At 62.6% G+C, this 16,797-nt stretch overlaps 1 protein-coding gene across 7 annotated transcripts in view; it reads left to right on the top strand.

The window, feature by feature from the left end:
* Positions 1 to 13,902: 13,902 nt before the first annotated feature.
* RBFOX3 (RNA binding fox-1 homolog 3) overlaps positions 13,903 to 16,797 on the top strand; it is a 67,712-nt gene continuing 64,817 nt past the window's right edge. For all 7 annotated transcript variants that reach the window (XM_054293185.1, XM_054293184.1, XM_054293187.1 and 4 more), the window contains exon 1: positions 13,903 to 14,002. The gene's annotated coding sequence lies outside the window, so the exon portion shown is untranslated. The remainder of the gene's footprint in view (positions 14,003 to 16,797) is intronic.

Genomic DNA, 16,797 nt, shown 5'->3' on the forward strand with positions numbered 1-16,797 from the left:
GGCACATAATGAAATTGTATAAATATACCCTTAGCTGGGAATCTAATTTATTTTTCCTGTTCATTATGGGGTAGAAGGCCATTATGAGATGTAGAACTTTTTTTTTCCCCAGTGCTGGAATTGAAGGGCTGGTGCGGGCACTTTTTATACTGATGATTTTGCCCTGATTCAATTTGAGGCTGGTTAGAGCTCAAATACTGAGGCATAATTGACAGAGAGAGGTGTGGGCTGCCATGCTAATGCCCTGGCTGTGGCTCTGTGGCAGTGCCAGGCCAGGGCTGGGTGGAGCACGGGCCAGAGATGGGCACGGGATGGAGATTCCCTGGAGCTGGGATGGAGATTCCCCAGCTGGAATGGAGATTCCTGGATTTGGGATATGGAGATTCCTGGATTTGGGATATGGAGATTCCTGGATTTGGGATGGAGATTCCCTGATCTGGATGGAGATTCCCTGGAGCTGGGATGGAGATGGAGGGGAGCAGGGGTGGCCCAGCCCCGGGGCAGCAGAGTCCATCCCTTTGTCCATCAGCAGGATTGATTTTGGACGGCCCTGATGCTGCCGTAAAGCCCTGTTTATGGAGCTATAATTAAGCGGGGCCATTTAGCCGGCAGTGTTAAGTGCTGAGCAGATTTATGGCACGGCCCAGCCTCGGGCAGGGCTGTATTTCAGCACGGAGCACACCAGGTTTTCGTGCGCGCTGCGATTGTGTTCCTGTGACAGTGATTAGTGTAATGGGGGCTGCCGGGGTCGCGCTGCCAGGCTGAGGAAACGGCAATTACGGGCGGCCGCAGCATCGGCCTAATTGCATCCATTTGCAACCGACACGGGCCGGGTGTGAGGGAGCAGCTGGCAGGGCCAGCCTGGCACCCCCAGCCCCTGCCCCGGCTGCCCCAGCTCCCCAGGGTGGGCTCTGAGGGTCCCTCAGTGGGCACAGCAAGGGGCAGCTCCTGTGCGGGCACTGGGGCTGCTGGGCTGAGCCAAACCCTGCCCTGCCGGGCTCAGGGTCCCTCTGCTGGGGCAGTGCCCTGGGACAGCCTGGAATGAGCTTCCCCAGCAGCCGGCAGGGCTTTGGTGGCATCGCCCAGGGCTGGGGGATCTCCTGTGTGTCAGCCTCAAAGGGCCTTTGCCGTGCAGCTCCAGTGCCCTGGCTGCTCCCATGGCTTGTGCCCTGTCTGGGGATGGGCAGGCCAAGCTCTGCAGCAGAGGGGAGCAGGGACAGAGCCGTCCAAGGGCGACAGGGCCAGCAGTGGACCTGCAGCCGTGCAGTTAGAGCTCCCCTTGGTGAGCACTTGGCAGCCTTTCCTTTGAACTCTGACGCTCTCCTGGGCTCTGGAGGTTCACCAGCGCAGCCCCTGGCCACCCTGGCAAGGCACAGGGAGGTTCTGCAGAGCAGTTACAGATACCCAGGGGAGGCTGGGACTGAGCTTCTCCTGAGCATCAGGGACTCCTGTGCCCTCCCTCGGGCGGGCCCTGTCCTTCAGCAGGACTTGGGGTGCTGGGGCTGGCACGGGCAGGGCCTGTGGGTGCCAGGGCTGGGCAGCACCCTCTGCAATTGTGCCAACAGCACCCTGCAGCAGCTGGGGAGAGCTGGGCAGGGTGTGGTGTGTGTCCTGCTGCAGGACACAGCCCCTGACCTGAAGGCATCACATGGGGCCCATGGATGCACTGCCACAAGTGCACCAAGGACCACGAGGTTTCTTTCCCAGGGCTGAGAGGGCATCTTCCCTGCCCCTGCCCTTGCTGTGCGCGCTCTCCCGGCTCGCTGCAGGAATTAGATGGGCTTTTGCCGACTAAGAGGTGTTAAACGGCTCTAAATACTCCTCACACTGCAATATCTCCACCACAGCGTTTAATGGAGTGCCACAGAAATGCCTATAAATAAACGGAATGCGCCTGTGCCAGCTCCCTCCCACGGCATCGCGGAGCTCGCAGGAAAGCCAGCAAGGGGCTTGTGCTGGGCTGCAGCTCCTGCCCCTGTCCCCTCTCTGCCCCTGCCCTTCACTCCCATTCCCACCCTTTTGTTTTCCCCCTTTCCCCCATCTGAGGGTGCAGAGCTCTCACCATCCCCCTGGAATGCAGCTGCAGGAGTGAGGATGGGGGGCTGGAAGCAGCAGGGAGAGCTGCAGAGCCCATGGGGACAGCACTGGGAGATCCTTGCAGTTGTTCCTGGGTGCCCAGGCTGGCACTGTGCCCGTGGGCACCCTGGCATGGGGCAGCACAGCCAGGAGCAAACGCAGGTGTAGAGAATGAGCAGAGGGAAGGGCAGGGAGCATTTCAAGGCTGTTTGTGCTGCTCTTGTATCTGAGTCCAGACTGCTTTGTGCCTGGAGATCCACATGCACCAAACCAGATGGATTTCCCACCAGGCTGCCTTAATCTCCAGCATCTCGGCCCTTGATCCCGAGCAGGCAAAACGTGTGTGGGGCTTCAGCTGCTGCAAAAGGCACTTTGTCTGCTGCTGTGGGGCTGTGCTGCACGGCAGCGCCTCCTGGGAAACGCTGCGAGATTCCTTCCTCATTCCCCTTCCCCAGCCTTCATTACAGAAAATAAACACTCTTAAGGGAAGGGAGGGTGGGCAGCGGGCACTCCTTGGCACTTCTGGTGCTCCTTGGCTGTGCCAGGTGCTCCTTGGCAGTTCTGGTGCTCCTTGGCTGTGCCAGGTGCTCCTTGGCACTTCTGGTGCTCCTTGGCACTTCTGGTGCTCCTTGGCTGTGCCAGGTGCGCCTTGGTGTCCCCGTGGCCGCAGGGCAGGGGACAGAGCTGGCTGCGCGTGCAGGGCTGTCCCTTTTGGCGCTCCCTGGCAGGGCTGCTCTGTGTCCCTGCGGGGTTCTGGGGTGCCCGGGGCACCCCTGTGCCGGCTCTCTCTGCGAGGGAGTCCTGGGGCCCCGCTGAGCATCCTCAGCCAAGCAGGATCCCTAAATAGGCTCCTCAGCCTGTCAGTTGACTGCCTCTTCAGCGCTGATGAACCACTCTGGTGTTACTATTTAAAATCCTAATTGCTTTAATCAGCTCGCCTTTAGCCACCGCAGCCAGCGAGCGAGCCCAGGGGCTGAGAGCTCTTCTGTTCCTGCAGCGCAGCTGCGGCCAGGCACGGTGTGAGCACCAGCTCGGGTCCGTGTGGGCACCCAGCAGCAGCCCTGCAGGTGCCTGGCATGCCGCGGGCACCCAGCACCCCGCGGGCACCCAGCACCCCGTGGGCACCCAGCACCCCTGTGGCTCTGCTCTGGCACACGCCGGTGGCACAGCTGGTGGCACGGCCGTGGGACGGTGACAGGGTGGCTGCAGAGCCGAGCGCGAGTCCCTCGGGCAGGGGGAGGACGGGAACTGCAATGGATGAGGAGAAGAGGAGCTGCTGTTACCATGGGCTGGCAGATGCCAGCGCTGTAATGAGCTGGGAATTCCCGTGTCCTCTCCTTTATCGCCGTGAATTCTCTCCCAGGCTAAAAGCAGCTCCCTGCCTGGGTTTGGGGGCCCTGCAGCCCACTCGTGCCTCGCAGCCTCGGGGTGTTCCTCCATCCCGAGCGGTGCGGGGGCGCGGGGCAGAGCTCTCCCGGGGCTGCGCTGGGCTGGTGGGAGATGCCGGATGAAAATAGCGCGGCGCTCCCGGCGAGGGAGCCTTGCGGCACAGCACCCACGCGGCTGCGCCGGGGAGGAGGAGGAGGGAGGAGGATGCTGAGCGGCGCCCGACACAGGCTGGGGCAGGGGCACGCACGCAAAGACCCAAATCTGTGGGTGCAGCGCTCAGGAGCCCCTCTGGGCCATCATTGCCCCTCCTGGCTCCCCTGGCAGGTGTGTGGCACCAGGGCGTACCCAGGGCTGAGCTGTGTGGCACAGGGGCATGCCCAGGGCTCAAGTGTGTGGCACAAGGGCATCCCCAGGGCTGGTTCCCGTCCTCGGCAGGAGGCTGTGCGCTGGCAGGGAGCTGGCAGAGGAGGGGCAGCGATGCCGGCATGCGCTGGGCACTGGCAGGGCCTGCAGGCCAGGGGGAAATGAGCAGGAACTGCCCGCTGTGCTGCTGGTGGCAGGCTCTCAGCTGCGGCTCCTCCGCTCCTGCCCAGCCTGGCAGCGGGGAAGGCATTGCCAGGGCCGGGGCCGGCACTGTGGGGGTGTGTGCCAGCTCCTGGGCACCGGCTGCCCCTGCCTTCTGTTGGGGCACCGCAGCCCCTGTGCTGTGCCAAGGCAGCCCTGCTCCCATCCCGCCGTGTGCAGGGCTGCTCCTGCTCCCCCTGTGCTGGCTTTGGGGCAGAGCGCTGTCCCCAGCCCTGGCACCTCTTCCTCACACCCGTCCATGTGCCCGGCAGCCTGCCCACCGTGCCATTCCCGTGATGGATGGGCGGCATGCGGCAGCGGCCCCGGGGCTGTGCTGGCCCAGAATATCCCTGCATGAGCGGAAAACCTCGTTCGGGGGATTGTTCAACTGGCGGCAGCCTTCCTGGGGAGCGAGGACATCTCTGCATTTATTCAAGGACATCCCTTCTCAATTAAATCCCTGCATGGGCTAAACAAGCGGGCTGCTGAGATCAAAGGGGTTTTTTTCCACTCTTTTTTTTCCCCCGAAATCGTTTAAGCGGTGCAGTGGAGGGAGTGCGGTGCTTTTGCCTTCCACACACCTGGTGGGGAGGAGAGGCTGCCATTAAATCCGTGTAAAGGCGTTCCCTTCCCTGTGCTGATATGGGACTGGGGCGGTTTGTAGGTGTAGCCATGGGTGATGGCACCGGGTGTGTGCAGTGGCCATGGGTGAGCCCAGAGATGCGGGATCGCTGGGCTGGGATTGCGCACCTGGATCTGAGTGGGCAGTGGCCGATCTGCCACAGCCCCGGAGGGTCGGGGGCTCAGCCCCTGCCTGGCCCCAGCCCGCGTGTCCCCCCGCCCTCGCCGGGCTCCTCGGGGATTGATGGTGTCGTTAAAGCGTCAGGCTGGCCCGGGGCCGGCCCCGCTGCCGCCGGGATTTATGGTGGAACGTGCCTTGGTGAAGGTTTTATCACCGCTGGTAAAGGGCCGAGTGTGTGCCGGGGGCCGGGCAGGGGGCTCTGCTCTGCCATCCCTGCTGGGCTGGGGGCTCTGCTCTGCTGTCCCTGCTGGGCAGGGGGCTCTGCTCTGCCGTCCCTGCTGGGCTGGGGGCTCTGCTCTGCCGTCCCTGCTGGGCTGCCGTCGCTTTGCTGGGCAGTGCCCCCGAGGATGTGGCAATGCTGCAGCTCCTGGGGCGGCCGTCCCTGCGGGCTGTGCTCGGTGGGAGCCCCCCGGGCCGTGCAGCAGGGCCTGTGATTTTGGGGTTTTTGGGCGTGCACAGCCCCGCGGCCACCCCGCGGCCCGGCCTCCTCCCGCTCCCTCTGCCGCGGATCCATCAGTTAAGGAATCGATCCCTTTGCCACCAGCCCGGTCTCCTTTTTCCTTTTAAATGGTGTCACTCTGCTGTTTCCTGGCCTCTCTAATAGATTTTTATATAATCACTACAGTGCACTTTTAAAGAGCGATAGATCACGTTCATTGCTTTTCCCCGTGATTAATTTCCCATAATAGTCCTCTGTAACACCAAGGCAAAGAGAGGAGAGCAAAGAAAACCCCCACATTATCCACTTTGTGCTCCGAGTATAAATGAATTAGATTTAATTTTTGTTTAATTGTTTCCATAGCTCAGCCTCTGCTAACTTTGCAGGATAATTTATTTTGCAGTCTTGGGGCAAAGAAGGAAGAAAGGTCCCTGTGCCGCGCTTTGCCTGCAGCCGCCGTTAATTACAGCTGATTGCCTTCCCTGCCTGATGAGGCCGTGGCTTGGGGGGTCCTGCCACACCCAGGACCGTGGCTGGTGGGCAGAGAAGGGCCCAGCTGGGCATGGGGGATGTTCCCTGTGCTTCACATCCAGGGTGTGAGTGCTGTGCTCCTCTCCCTGCCGGGGACCTTGGTGTTTGGAATGGTGTCCTCTGTGCCCTGCGTGGACAGCAGGCAGAGGAGGCTCTGGGAATCCCTTCTCACACCCAGCAGCCTCCTCTCTGCCAGCCCAGGGCTGCTGGGAGCAGGTCCGAGGTGCCCAGCAGGGCAGGGGAGGAGCAGCAGCCGGGGCTGCCCCGTTAATCACGGCCGGGGCTGCGGGATCTGCTCAGGATGTGCTGAGGTGGGAGCCGCGGCCGATCTGCTCCCTCCGAGACCGGCTACCTTCGGCCCGTTGATCAGTGGCAGTAATTACAATCCCAACTTTACACGTGGAATGTTAATTAAAGGACGGGATGCGGGGATCTGCAGCCTGGCAGCGAATGATGCTGGGGGCTGGGGGTCACTGCTGCTCCCCTTGCTGAGCGTGGAGCTGGGACAGGGGCTGGGGCCGTGCCAGGCAGGGGACAGGGACAGGGACAGGCAGGCCGTGGCTGTTGACACTTGGCACTGCCTCTGCTTTGTGGCTCTGTGGTGGCTGCTGCTCGCCTCTAAAATTGCTTTGCTGATGGGGATGAATGGATGGATGGATGGATGGATGGATGGATGGATGGATGGATGGATGGATGGATTTGTTGGGAAACAGGATAATGTATTTGGAGCTCCATTGCCCTCCCCACTTCCTGCCTTGGCCCTGATTTCCCTGTAAGCTCCCTGGTGCCCCCGAGTCTCTCCTCTGGGCTGAGCACCCCTCGCTCCCGTGTGTCTGTCCTGTGCTGCGGCCTCTGGGCATCACCCTGAGCTTCTGCAAGGTTCCCTCCTGTGTATTGGTGCCATCTGCACTGGGGAGCCCAGAGCTGGCTATGGGATCAGGATATGGCCCTGTGACAGGGCTGGCTGGGGTTACACTGCTGGCCTGTCCATTTTGTGTTGGTCTGTCCTGCCTGGGCAGCTCTGCTCTGGGAGTGGGGCTCAGCAATTCACCTCCTGCATTTCAGGGTGCCCTGGGCAGCAGCTGCTCTCCCTGTCACACCCACCCTCCTCTCTGGGGAGGGGACCCTCGCAGTCCTGCCTGCCTCGTGCCCTGGCGGGAGCTGCCTGGGGTGCCGGTGGGTGCTGCTGGGGTGCCGATGCTGCGGGCGGTTTTGGGGAGGGATGCTGGGGAGCACCCGGCGGAGGCGGGAGCAGCCCCGGCGCGGCCGGGGGAGTCACTGAAAGCCCGGCCAGCCGCGGGGAGCGGCGCTGAGCAATCTGCTGGGGCGGCAGTGCCCTGGATTATTGCTGCGAGCAGCTGAAGGAGAGCAGGGAAGAGGCGTGAGCTGAGAGGAATGACAAAGAGGGGAAGGAGAGGAAGAGGCCCTGGAGGAGGAGGAGGAGGAGGAGGGGGAGGCTGGACCGGTGCCGCAGGCAGTGCAGGGTGCTCCAGCAGCGATGCTCTGCTGTCCCAGAGCTGCCTGTCTCCGCTCCCTGGGCAGGGTGTGCTGTCCCTATGTCTGTCCTGTTGTCCCTGTCCCTTGGCAGCCCCTCCCGCAGTCCCTGGGACTGCCGGGCTCCTTTCCTGTGTCACTTTTGTTCTCCCGATGGAGAGCTGGAGCTCTCAGGTCACTCAGATCCCGCTGTCCCTTTCCCATGAGGCTCTAACCAGGTTCTCTAAAGCTCCTCTGTCTCCTCAGCTGTGCTGGCTGTAAATCTGGGCAGGTCTCACCGGGCTGGTGCCGTCTGTGGCTGCTCTGCCTTTCTGACATAAGGAATGCTTTCCCTGGCATTTCCAGTCCCTGCCATCACTGGCACAGTTGGGAAGGGCAGGGGGAGGACGTGTGCTGGGAGCTGTGGCCGTGTGGTGCCCAGGAGGGCTGGCAGAGCCCTTGCATGGGCCAGCTCGGGGCTTGGGTGAGTCCTGGGGGTGCCATCGTCCCTCCTGCCATCTCAGAGCCTCCCGCACTGAGGAGCCTTGGCAGCGCCCAGGTGAGGGGACAAGGGACCGGCTCTGCCCCAGGTGAGGGGACAAGGGATGGGCTCTTCCCAGAGCAGAGCTCCGTGCCAGGCGGGCACTGCCAGGGCAGAGCTGGTGGTGGATGGTTTCACCATCACCCAGCGCTGCCCTGGGAGGAGCTGTGCTGGTTGGTTGTTGGTGTTTCTCCAAGAGCACCACGCTGTGTGTTTGATCTCCAGGTTGGGACGAAGGATCCCTCAGGACCTGGCCTGGGGCAGGGTGTGGGTGTGGCTGAGCTCTGCTGTGCTGGGCCAGCCAGGGAGCTGTTTGTGGGAGAGCCCGGCCTGGATCCGCTGCTGCCCCCTTGAACCGGGAATCTGCTCTTGATTGACCCCCAGGTCCTTTCCTCTTTCTTGGAGCTCCTTGGATCTGCTCTGTGGTCTTTCTCTCTCTCCCTTGGCCCTCAGGCCCTGTTCACAGCCACGTTTTGGTCACTCTGGAGGGCAGAGCGCTGGTCCTAGAGCTGCCAGCACAGATCCCACCTTGGGATCTTTGTCCATCCTCCTGTGCTAGAAAGTGCTGGCATTTCTCCATGCAGCAGCTTCCTCCTGGCACAGCCCCAGCTGGATCTCCGTGAGAGGCGCTCTGCGTGTTTCCCTGTGTGCTCCCTGCCTGGTGGCAGGGTCCCTGCTGCAGGGAGTGAATCCCCTGCCCTGTCAGGACAGGCTGCTCGTGGGATCCTGGGGATGAGCAGGGAGCTGCAGCGCTCACCAGGGGATGCTCCCGGCTCCCGGCTCTGGCACATGGCGCTGGCACGGGGCAGGCTGCCCTCCCTGGGTGCCCTGGGCGTGCTGTGGCTCTCCCAGCCGTGCCTGGTGCCGTGGAGTGCCCGCTGTGGGAGCCAAAGGCTCTGGTGTGCCGCAGCAGAGCGCAGCCCCTTCCTGCGGCAGCACCAGATGCTTCCCCTGCAGTTTGAGTTTTCCCATCTCATTCATTTTAGAGATTAATTAAAGTGTTTCCCCTCCCTCTCTCCCAACCAACCTCCCTCCCTCTCTTTTCCCTGTTCCATACAGCTGCACACGGATTTTAGGGTCACGCTTGTTTACATCGGTTATATTTACGTTGATGGGTGTTTGTTTTAGGAAAAGCAGCAGATATCCCATGAACACAAATATTGTTTGTGTCCCACGACTGGTCCTGCAGCCCCGCAGGCCCGTCCTGCACCCCGGCAGCAGCTGTGCATGGAGAGCTGTGCCACGGGCACGCAGCATCTCTGGGGTGCTGTGCAGTGACCTGCGGTGCTCACGGGGTGCCTGGGTGGGTTTTCCTCGCAGCCCTGGTCCCGTGCTGGGTGCTGGCAGCCGGGTCAGCTGCGTGTGTTTGCCAGGGCTGATCCCCGTCCATCCTGGTGCAGGGACAGGGACCTGCCAAAGCGCCTTTGATGGGGCAGGCGGTGGGCTCGCTCTTTCATCGGGAGCTCGGAGGAGGGAGAGTGTTGAGAAGAAGAAAGAGAGACGGGAGGAGGAAGGGTGATTATTTTTTCCGGCGGCTCTGAGCTGCTGGGTGCCTTTAGAGCTGCCTTTGTGTGCCGTGGGTCAGGCTGGGCAGAGCCCGGCCCGGGGCCGTGTGGCACAGCCGCCTTTGTCGTGGGGCACGGTCTCGGCTCTTAACGGGGACGTGGAGCCCCAGAAGCTCAGATCTGCCGTGTGGCTGGTGGGAGGGATGCGCAGGGCTGCCTTATCACGCTCGTTTAACTGGTTAATACATCTTCAGAGCAAATAATGCAGGCTGGGGGTGAACTGCTTAACCAACCTCATTACTATTGTGCATTTAGCAGCTTGGAGAAAGATAATACCTTTCAGGTTTGACCCAATTTTAGTTTTTGTTGTCATAACCATGGAAAATCGACCTTCAGAGACCCTCAGCAGTGAGCCTGAATAGGAAGTGATTTACAGCAAAAGTGCCGTGTGGAATGCTTAATGCACTAGTGCAGGAAAACAGACTGCAAGCAGCTGCTGGCATGCAGGGCTGCCCCGGCTGCTGGCACCCTGTCCTGCTGGCACTGCCCTGCCGTGGGCGCAGCCTCTGTGTGGGATGAGCCCAGGGCTGGCACAGCTGCCCTGGGGCTGTGCTGGCCTGCACAGTGCTGTGATCCCTCACTGCAGTGCCAGTGCTCCTTCTGTCCTGCTGGCACTGCCCTGCCCTGCCGTGGGCACAGCCTCCGTGTGCCAGGCTGGCACAGCTGCCCTGGGGCTGTGCTGGCCTGCACAGTGCTCTGTTCCCTCACTGCAGTGCCAGAGCTCCTCGGGGCACCTCTCCCACCACGCCAGCCTGTGGCTTTTCTGTGGCGCCCTTCACCTTTGAGCTGTGCTGTGGGAGCGGTGCCAACCCCGGTACCAGCCCTGGTGCCAGCCCTGCCACCACGCCAGCAGCGTTCCCACGGGTGAGATGTCACCCACACCCGCAGGGGTGGCTCCATCACTCTGGTTCTGTCTGTGGCAGGCAGAGATTCACCCAGTGGGGGTGAGTGGGACCTTCCCCCTGCTCCTGTGGGGAGGAGGCTGCCGGGGGGTGAAGAGCCTTCCTCCCCTCTTCCTGAGGCAGCTGCGAGCGCGGCTCTGCCACCCAGGCCTGTCTCTGTGCTGCTGTGGCGTGTGGGTGGTCCCTGTGGCACGGGATTGTGCTGGCAGCACTGCCTGGGGCTGGGGGAGTGCTGGCAGCGGCTGGTGCCCGCGGGAGGGGGTGATGCTGTGGGCTGCAGGTGATGCCTGTGGGCTCCAGGCTCCCCCAGCGCACACCCTGGGGCACTGGGAGCACTGGGAGCAGATGGTGCCCATGGGATGCAGGCTCCCCCTGCCCAGCCCCAGCAGCAAGGGGCTCTGCTCACTCCTGTGGGAGCTGGGGAAGGAGTGAGTCCATCCAGCCGGGGGGCGCTGGGGCTGTGGCGCTGGGGCTGTGGCGCTGGGGCTGTGGCAGTGGGGCTGTGGCAGTGGGGCTGTGGCGCTGGGGCTGTGGCAGTGGGGCTGTGGCGCTGGGGCTGTGGCACTGGGGCTGTGGCAGTGGGGCTGTGGCGCTGGGGCTGTGGCGCTGGGGCTGTGGCACTGGGGCTGTGGCGCTGGGGCTGTGGCGCTGGGGCTGTGGCAGCGGGGCCATGCTCTCCTCCCTCCCCGGGGCAGTGCTGGGGTGGGGGCACACGAGGGCAGGCTGTGCTGGCTCACTGTAGCTCTGCTGTTTGGCAGCTGAAGGAGAAGCTGCTCCCTCAGCGCAGGAGCTGAAGCTCTTTAGCCTTCCTCAGTGTCACCTCCATGGCCATGGATACCTCCAGGTGTGACGTAAGTGAGACCCGGGGAGAAAAGCGTCTTCTGTTGAGCATCAAAATCCTATTAGTGAGCTGCCGCTGCTGCTGCACTCACAGACATCAGCCGTGGCGCAGGGAAGTGGGGAATAGCTGCAGGTTGGGCAGGAGCAGGAGCTGGGGCTGCTCAGGTGCTGCTTCAGCGAGTTTGCTGCTGAAAGAAAATCCCTCTCCTGCTCCTCTGCAATCCAGGGAAAAGCACCGCGGGCTCCAGCTGCCCCCCAGCTCCTGCTGCCCCCAGCCCTGCCTGCTGAGGGCCGTTTCTGTGGCACCCCACAGAAATGGCTGTGACAGGAGGCATCGGGCTGGGGCCAGGACCTGGAGGCAGCAGCAGAGGCTCAGGCTCCTGAAAACGAGCAGCACGGCCTCGGTCCTGCCCCTGCAGCAGCCGCCAGGCTGGCCCAGGGATTGCAGATGCTGTGGGCAGCTGCATCATCTTCCCATCTCCTCCCTGAGGTGCTGCTGGCTTTGATAAAACCTCTCAGCCTTGCAGGGGTTGGCTCGTTGATCTAATCACTGTGGTTTAGTGTGCAGTAAAAGCCCGGCGGCTCCTGGGGGAGATGCCCCGCAGGGATCTGCAATTCGCTCTCCATCCCTCCTGGGGAAGGAACACTTCCCAGTGCCGGGGATGCTGTGGGGAGGCTGCTGGTGCTGAGGGATGGTGAGGGATGCTGCTGGTGCTGAGGGATGGTGAGGGATGCTGCTGGTGTGAGGGATGCTGCTGGTGCTGAGGGATGGTGAGGGAGGCTGCTGGTGTGAGGGATGCTGCTGGGCCCCCAGCACCAGCGGGGAACACGCCAGCCCCTGTCCTGCACTCACGTGGCTTTGCTGTTGAAAATAGAAAGTGCTGAGAAGATCATGCTGTGTTCAGTTTGTTTCAGCGATGCAATTGGGTTTTCCCAGTGTTTGTCTCGTCCTGCTCTTGCTGACCATGATTGGAGGGGTTCAGAGTGGGGCAAACCCCGCAGTGTGAGTCCCCCCTGAGCCCCCAGCTCCAGCGTGGCTCTGGTCACTCACAACCACAGCAGGGAGGGAAGAGGGGCAGGTGGCAGAGCCTGTGAAGGGGACACCCAGGGGGGTTAGGGGACACCCAGGGGGGTTAGGGGACACCCAGGAGGGTTAGGGGACACCCAGGGGGATTAGGGGACACCCAAGGGGTTAGGGGACACCCAGGAGGGTTAGGGGACACCCAGGGGGATTAGGGGACCGGCTGTGACAGACCAGCATTAAAGAGGCTGGGAGGGAAGGGCTGGGGAGCGATGCTGCTGTGCCTGGTGATCAGGAGCAGAGCTAATGAGCGGGACTAATGAAGCAGGAGGGGAATTGCAGCGAGTCTGGGGAGCGCCTGCGATGCTCGCTGTGTCTCCGTGGGCTCTCTGTGGTCTGTCCCCAAACCAGCGACGGTGTCCATTGGGAGCTCACACAGCAGCGTGCTCGGTGTGCTGGGTGAGTGCAGGTGCCAGCCCCAGAGCGGGCACCTCCAGTCTGCTGCTCCTGGGGCAGCATCCAAGCCCCTCTCCAGGCTGCCTCTTGGGTTTTCACTGGCTGGATTTTTACTGCTGGGAAGCCCACCCCTGTCTGCTGGGGTTATTGGAACGTGCTGGGAGGGTGTTTGGGGGACACTGGTGGCTTCACGGAGCCCTGGCAGCAGGGATTGCTGCAGAGCCAGCCTGGGGGCCCAGCTCCCGTCCCACCTCCCTGTTGGCCACGGCTGGTTCAGCGTCAGGAGGGGATGTGCAGCCACACCAGCAGGCAGGGCTTGTCTTCGTCTCCCGGGTTTTTAGTGAGCCAACCTTGGAGGACCTTGAGCGCCACTCCTGCAGCTCTGCTGTGACTTATCTCCAGCTCCTGCCCCTGCTCCACCGAGGGGATAAATCTCAGTTCCTGGTGTGGAGCCGATGCTCTGAGCCCATCCCAGCGCACGGTGCAGGTGCTGTAACTCACAGCGCAGGGGGGCTGCCTGGTGAGGTGCCAGGGACATCACTGCTCCGTGCTCTGATGGATGGGCTGCCCGGGGGAGCAGGGAAACAGCCCCATTACAGTGGGGGACAGGCTGTTAAATTATCTCCTGTCCAACCTGGGTCGGGGAAAACCAAACTGGAGCTGCCGGCGGCCTCCAGAGGGGGAACAGGTGGGCTGGGGGCTTTATTCCTTTAGGAAGAAGTCTTTGCTTTCCTTGCCTCCATCACATGCACTGTCAGAGGCCAGGGCCGGTGTTCTCAGGGAGGCAGGACCAGCCTCAGCATTTTCTGTCAGTGCAGAGAGTGGGACATGTCCCTCTGGGGACAGTAAGGTGGGACCTGCGGTGTGCAGCTCCTGTTCCCTGGGCTGAACACGCTTCCCCCTCCTCAGGGGCTGTGCCACGGGGCAGGGTCCTGGGTCCTGCCTCTGCCCGTGTCAGGGGCTGCTCCAGAGCTGCTCCCAGCTGGGATAGCTGTGCTGTTGGAGGAGATCCTTGTGCTGTTGGAGGAGATCCTTGTGCTGTTGGAGATCCTTGTGCTGTTGGAGGAGATCCTTGTGCTGTTGGAGGAGATCCTTGTGCTGTTGGAGATCCTTGTGCTGTTGGAGGAGATCCTTGTGCTGTTGGAGGAGATCCTTGTGCTGTTGGAGATCCTTGTGCTGTTGGAGGAGGGGGCCAAGCACCGCGATCCCCGGGATGCTCCGAGCTCCGCCGCGTCCTCCTCCGGTACCGGTGCCCACACAGGGACGGGACTGGAGCCTCTCCCTCTCTCTCTTTCAGTGCTGCTGTGAGACCCCGACAGCTCTTCCTGACGGCGTGGAGGGGTGAACACGAGCCTGAGCTCCCACCTGCCGCCCCACCCGAGGCACCTGCTCTTGGCCTTCAGGTATGTGCTTTCCACCCAGCAGTCCTGCCAGGGGAGGGCATGGAGATGTTTTTGGTTGAGGATGAAGACGCTGCTTCGCATGGCTGTGCCTGGGGCAGCAGCTGCCAGTGTGGGGGCTGTGTGTGCCCCCTCACAGTGCTGCTCACTGCACACTGGCTCCTCTGCCCTGTCCCAGCCCCAGGTGCCTGCTCAGGAATCACGAAATGGGAGCTTGAGGCTCCTCGTCCCTTGCTGGGGTACAGGTTGTCCAGAATGTGGGATTAGAGTGGCCGTGCAGATGGATTCCCCAGCTGCACTAATCGGTTCAGAGGCAGCAAAGGCAGCTGAGCTCTGTGCATCACCTTGAAGCTCTTTTTTTTTGTCTTTAGAAAACTTTGGGTGGATGTTATTGCTCATGAAAGCAAGGGGCTGATCATGCTGGGAAGGAGCAGGCGTAGTGTGGGCTGGCACTATTATGCAAGCTTCCCACACGCCGCTGTGCCAGTGCACTCCGTTCCAGAACAACAGCACGCGTCCGTGTGCCAGCCCCGAGCCACCCCCGGGTCTGCCGGAGCACGGGGTCCTGTGTGCCCACCCTGCCCTGCCCCTGGGCACTGCCCACACCCTGCTCCACCTCCTGTGCCCGCTCAGCCCTGAGCCAGCCGCCCCACGGGTGGGCAGTTTTGGGGTGAAGGGCTGCCCGGTCCTGCCCAGCCCCACATCGCTGTGGATCCAGCTGTTGTGAGCGTCCTGGCCAAAGTGGGAGCACTGGAGTTTCTCCAGGACCTTGTGCTGCACTGGGCTGGGACTGTGCTGCTTTCCAGGGGATGGCACACAGGTTGTCACCCTGGCCATAACGCACACTGCGCCCCTGCATACGGAGGGCCGTGCCTTGTCTCTGGGGTCAGTGCAGCCGTTGCTGCCAGCACTGCTCTGGGCAGAAATGGCTCACTGGAGCACCAAGCCTCTTCCCTATCCAGTTTTCTCCCTACTGCTTTCCTCCTCCTCCTCTCCCGGAGCCCGGCTGGGCCCCGTGTGAGGCTCGGGGCTGCGGCCATGGGGTCTGTGGGTGCTGGTGCCGAGCTTGGGGCTCACTGGGCTGGTGGGAGCAGCTTGGAGCCGGCGCAGAGCCCCTGCAGGAACCCTCCCCATCCTCCCCAGGCCTGCCGGAGCAGCCCCGGGAGCAGAGCGCTCCTCCAAGGAAGGCTTGGAGATGAGCAATGGAAAACATCTGACAGGGGAGCCCTTGAGGCGCTTTTGTTGCAGCGAGTGGGAGTGTGAGATCCGCTCAGACATGAAAGGCTGAGCGGCTCCGTCCCCGGAGCCACGGCGCAGGGGAGCACGGGGGGAGCGCGGCTGCACCGGGAGGTCAGACCGGGAACGGGAACGGCTGGCACCGGGATCCCCCCATCCCTGCCTCCCTCCCTTTCCAGCAACTAAATTAGGTCACACTTGAAAGTCAGTTTCTTGGCTGTGGATTTAATTTAGCTTTTCCAGGCTAGTTATCATATAATAAATTCCAGGAGATTTATAGGAAACATGCCCAGGGAGGCTTAGCCAGTGTGTAACAAGATTTGTGCCTCTTTCCTGCTGCTGAGCAGCTCTGGCGGGCGCAGCGCTGCCGGCAGCTGTGCGGGCAGGGCTGGCAGCCCCGGGGCAGCTCCCAGGGAGACGGGGCAGCCCCACAAACGGGCTGGGGGCACCACCCCATGGTTCTGTGGGGCACGGGGGGTCCCGAATGCAGCTGTGCTGTGCCCTGGCTGCCCACCGGCCATAAATCACCCGGAGCAGGTGCATTCCTGCAGCCGTTCATCGCTTGTCTCCTCGCCCTGGCTCAGCGTGGGCAATGCCCATCCCAGCAGTGCCAGTTTGTGTGCCCAGAGGTGGTGAGCAGTCAGAGGGGAGCGATGGGGGTCTCCCGGTGCCTTTCTGCTCGGGGGGTGACAGTGTGTGGGACATCCCTGCCGGGGGGTACCTCGTGCCCTCGCTGCCCTGGCTCCTGGAGCACAGGGACCGTTTGGCAGAGCTGAAATCGGCATCCCTTGGCTCTCCCTGCTGCTGGGGAGGGATTTGCACCCCGCTGCGAGAGGCTGAGCAGGGAAAGGCGCTGGAGTCCGGCGGGATTTGTGGTGGTGGCAGCACAGGAGGGCACCGCCGATGGCAGCGCAGGCACTGCCGGCACTCCGGCTCCAACGCCGCCCAATTAGTGTCTGATTAGTCACTCCGCGTGTTAAGGCATTAGGAACAATTAAGGGTGAGAAGAGTTTCCAGATGCAGCGGCAAGCGCTGGAGCTGGGAGCTGGCAGCTCCGCTGGCTGCTCCCCTATGGAGGGGGTCTGGCACACAATGGGGTCACTGCGGGGCCGTGGTGCCAGCATGGCACAGTCCCACTGGGGGCAGTGCCCACCCGTATGGAGGGGGTCTGGCACACAGTGGGGTCACTATGGGGCCGTGGTGCCAGCATGGCAGGGTCCCACTGGGGGCAGTGCCCACCCGTATGGAGGGGGTCTGGCACACAGTGGGGTCACTGCGGGGCCGTGGTGCCAGCGTGGCACGGTCCCACTGGGGGCAGGGGACTGGGCAGCCCTGGGAGCAGTGCCCACCCATATGGAAGGGGTCTGGCACACAGTGGGGTCACTGCGGGGCCGTGGTGCCAGCGTGGCAGGGTCCCACTGGGGACTCCTCCTGGGCAGCCCTGGGGCAGTGCCCACCTCTGCCATCAGCACTGCAGCTGGGGCCTTGCAGAGCTGGGAGGGAGGAAGCAGCTGCTGAGGCGCCCGTAGGTGAGTGAGGGGCACAGCCAGGTGCTGGGGAGA

Source organism: Melozone crissalis, unplaced genomic scaffold (assembly GCF_028551555.1).
Source record: "Melozone crissalis strain CALT ecotype California unplaced genomic scaffold, PUWL_Pcris_2 ptg000129l_1, whole genome shotgun sequence".
NCBI lineage: Eukaryota > Metazoa > Chordata > Aves > Passeriformes > Passerellidae > Melozone > Melozone crissalis.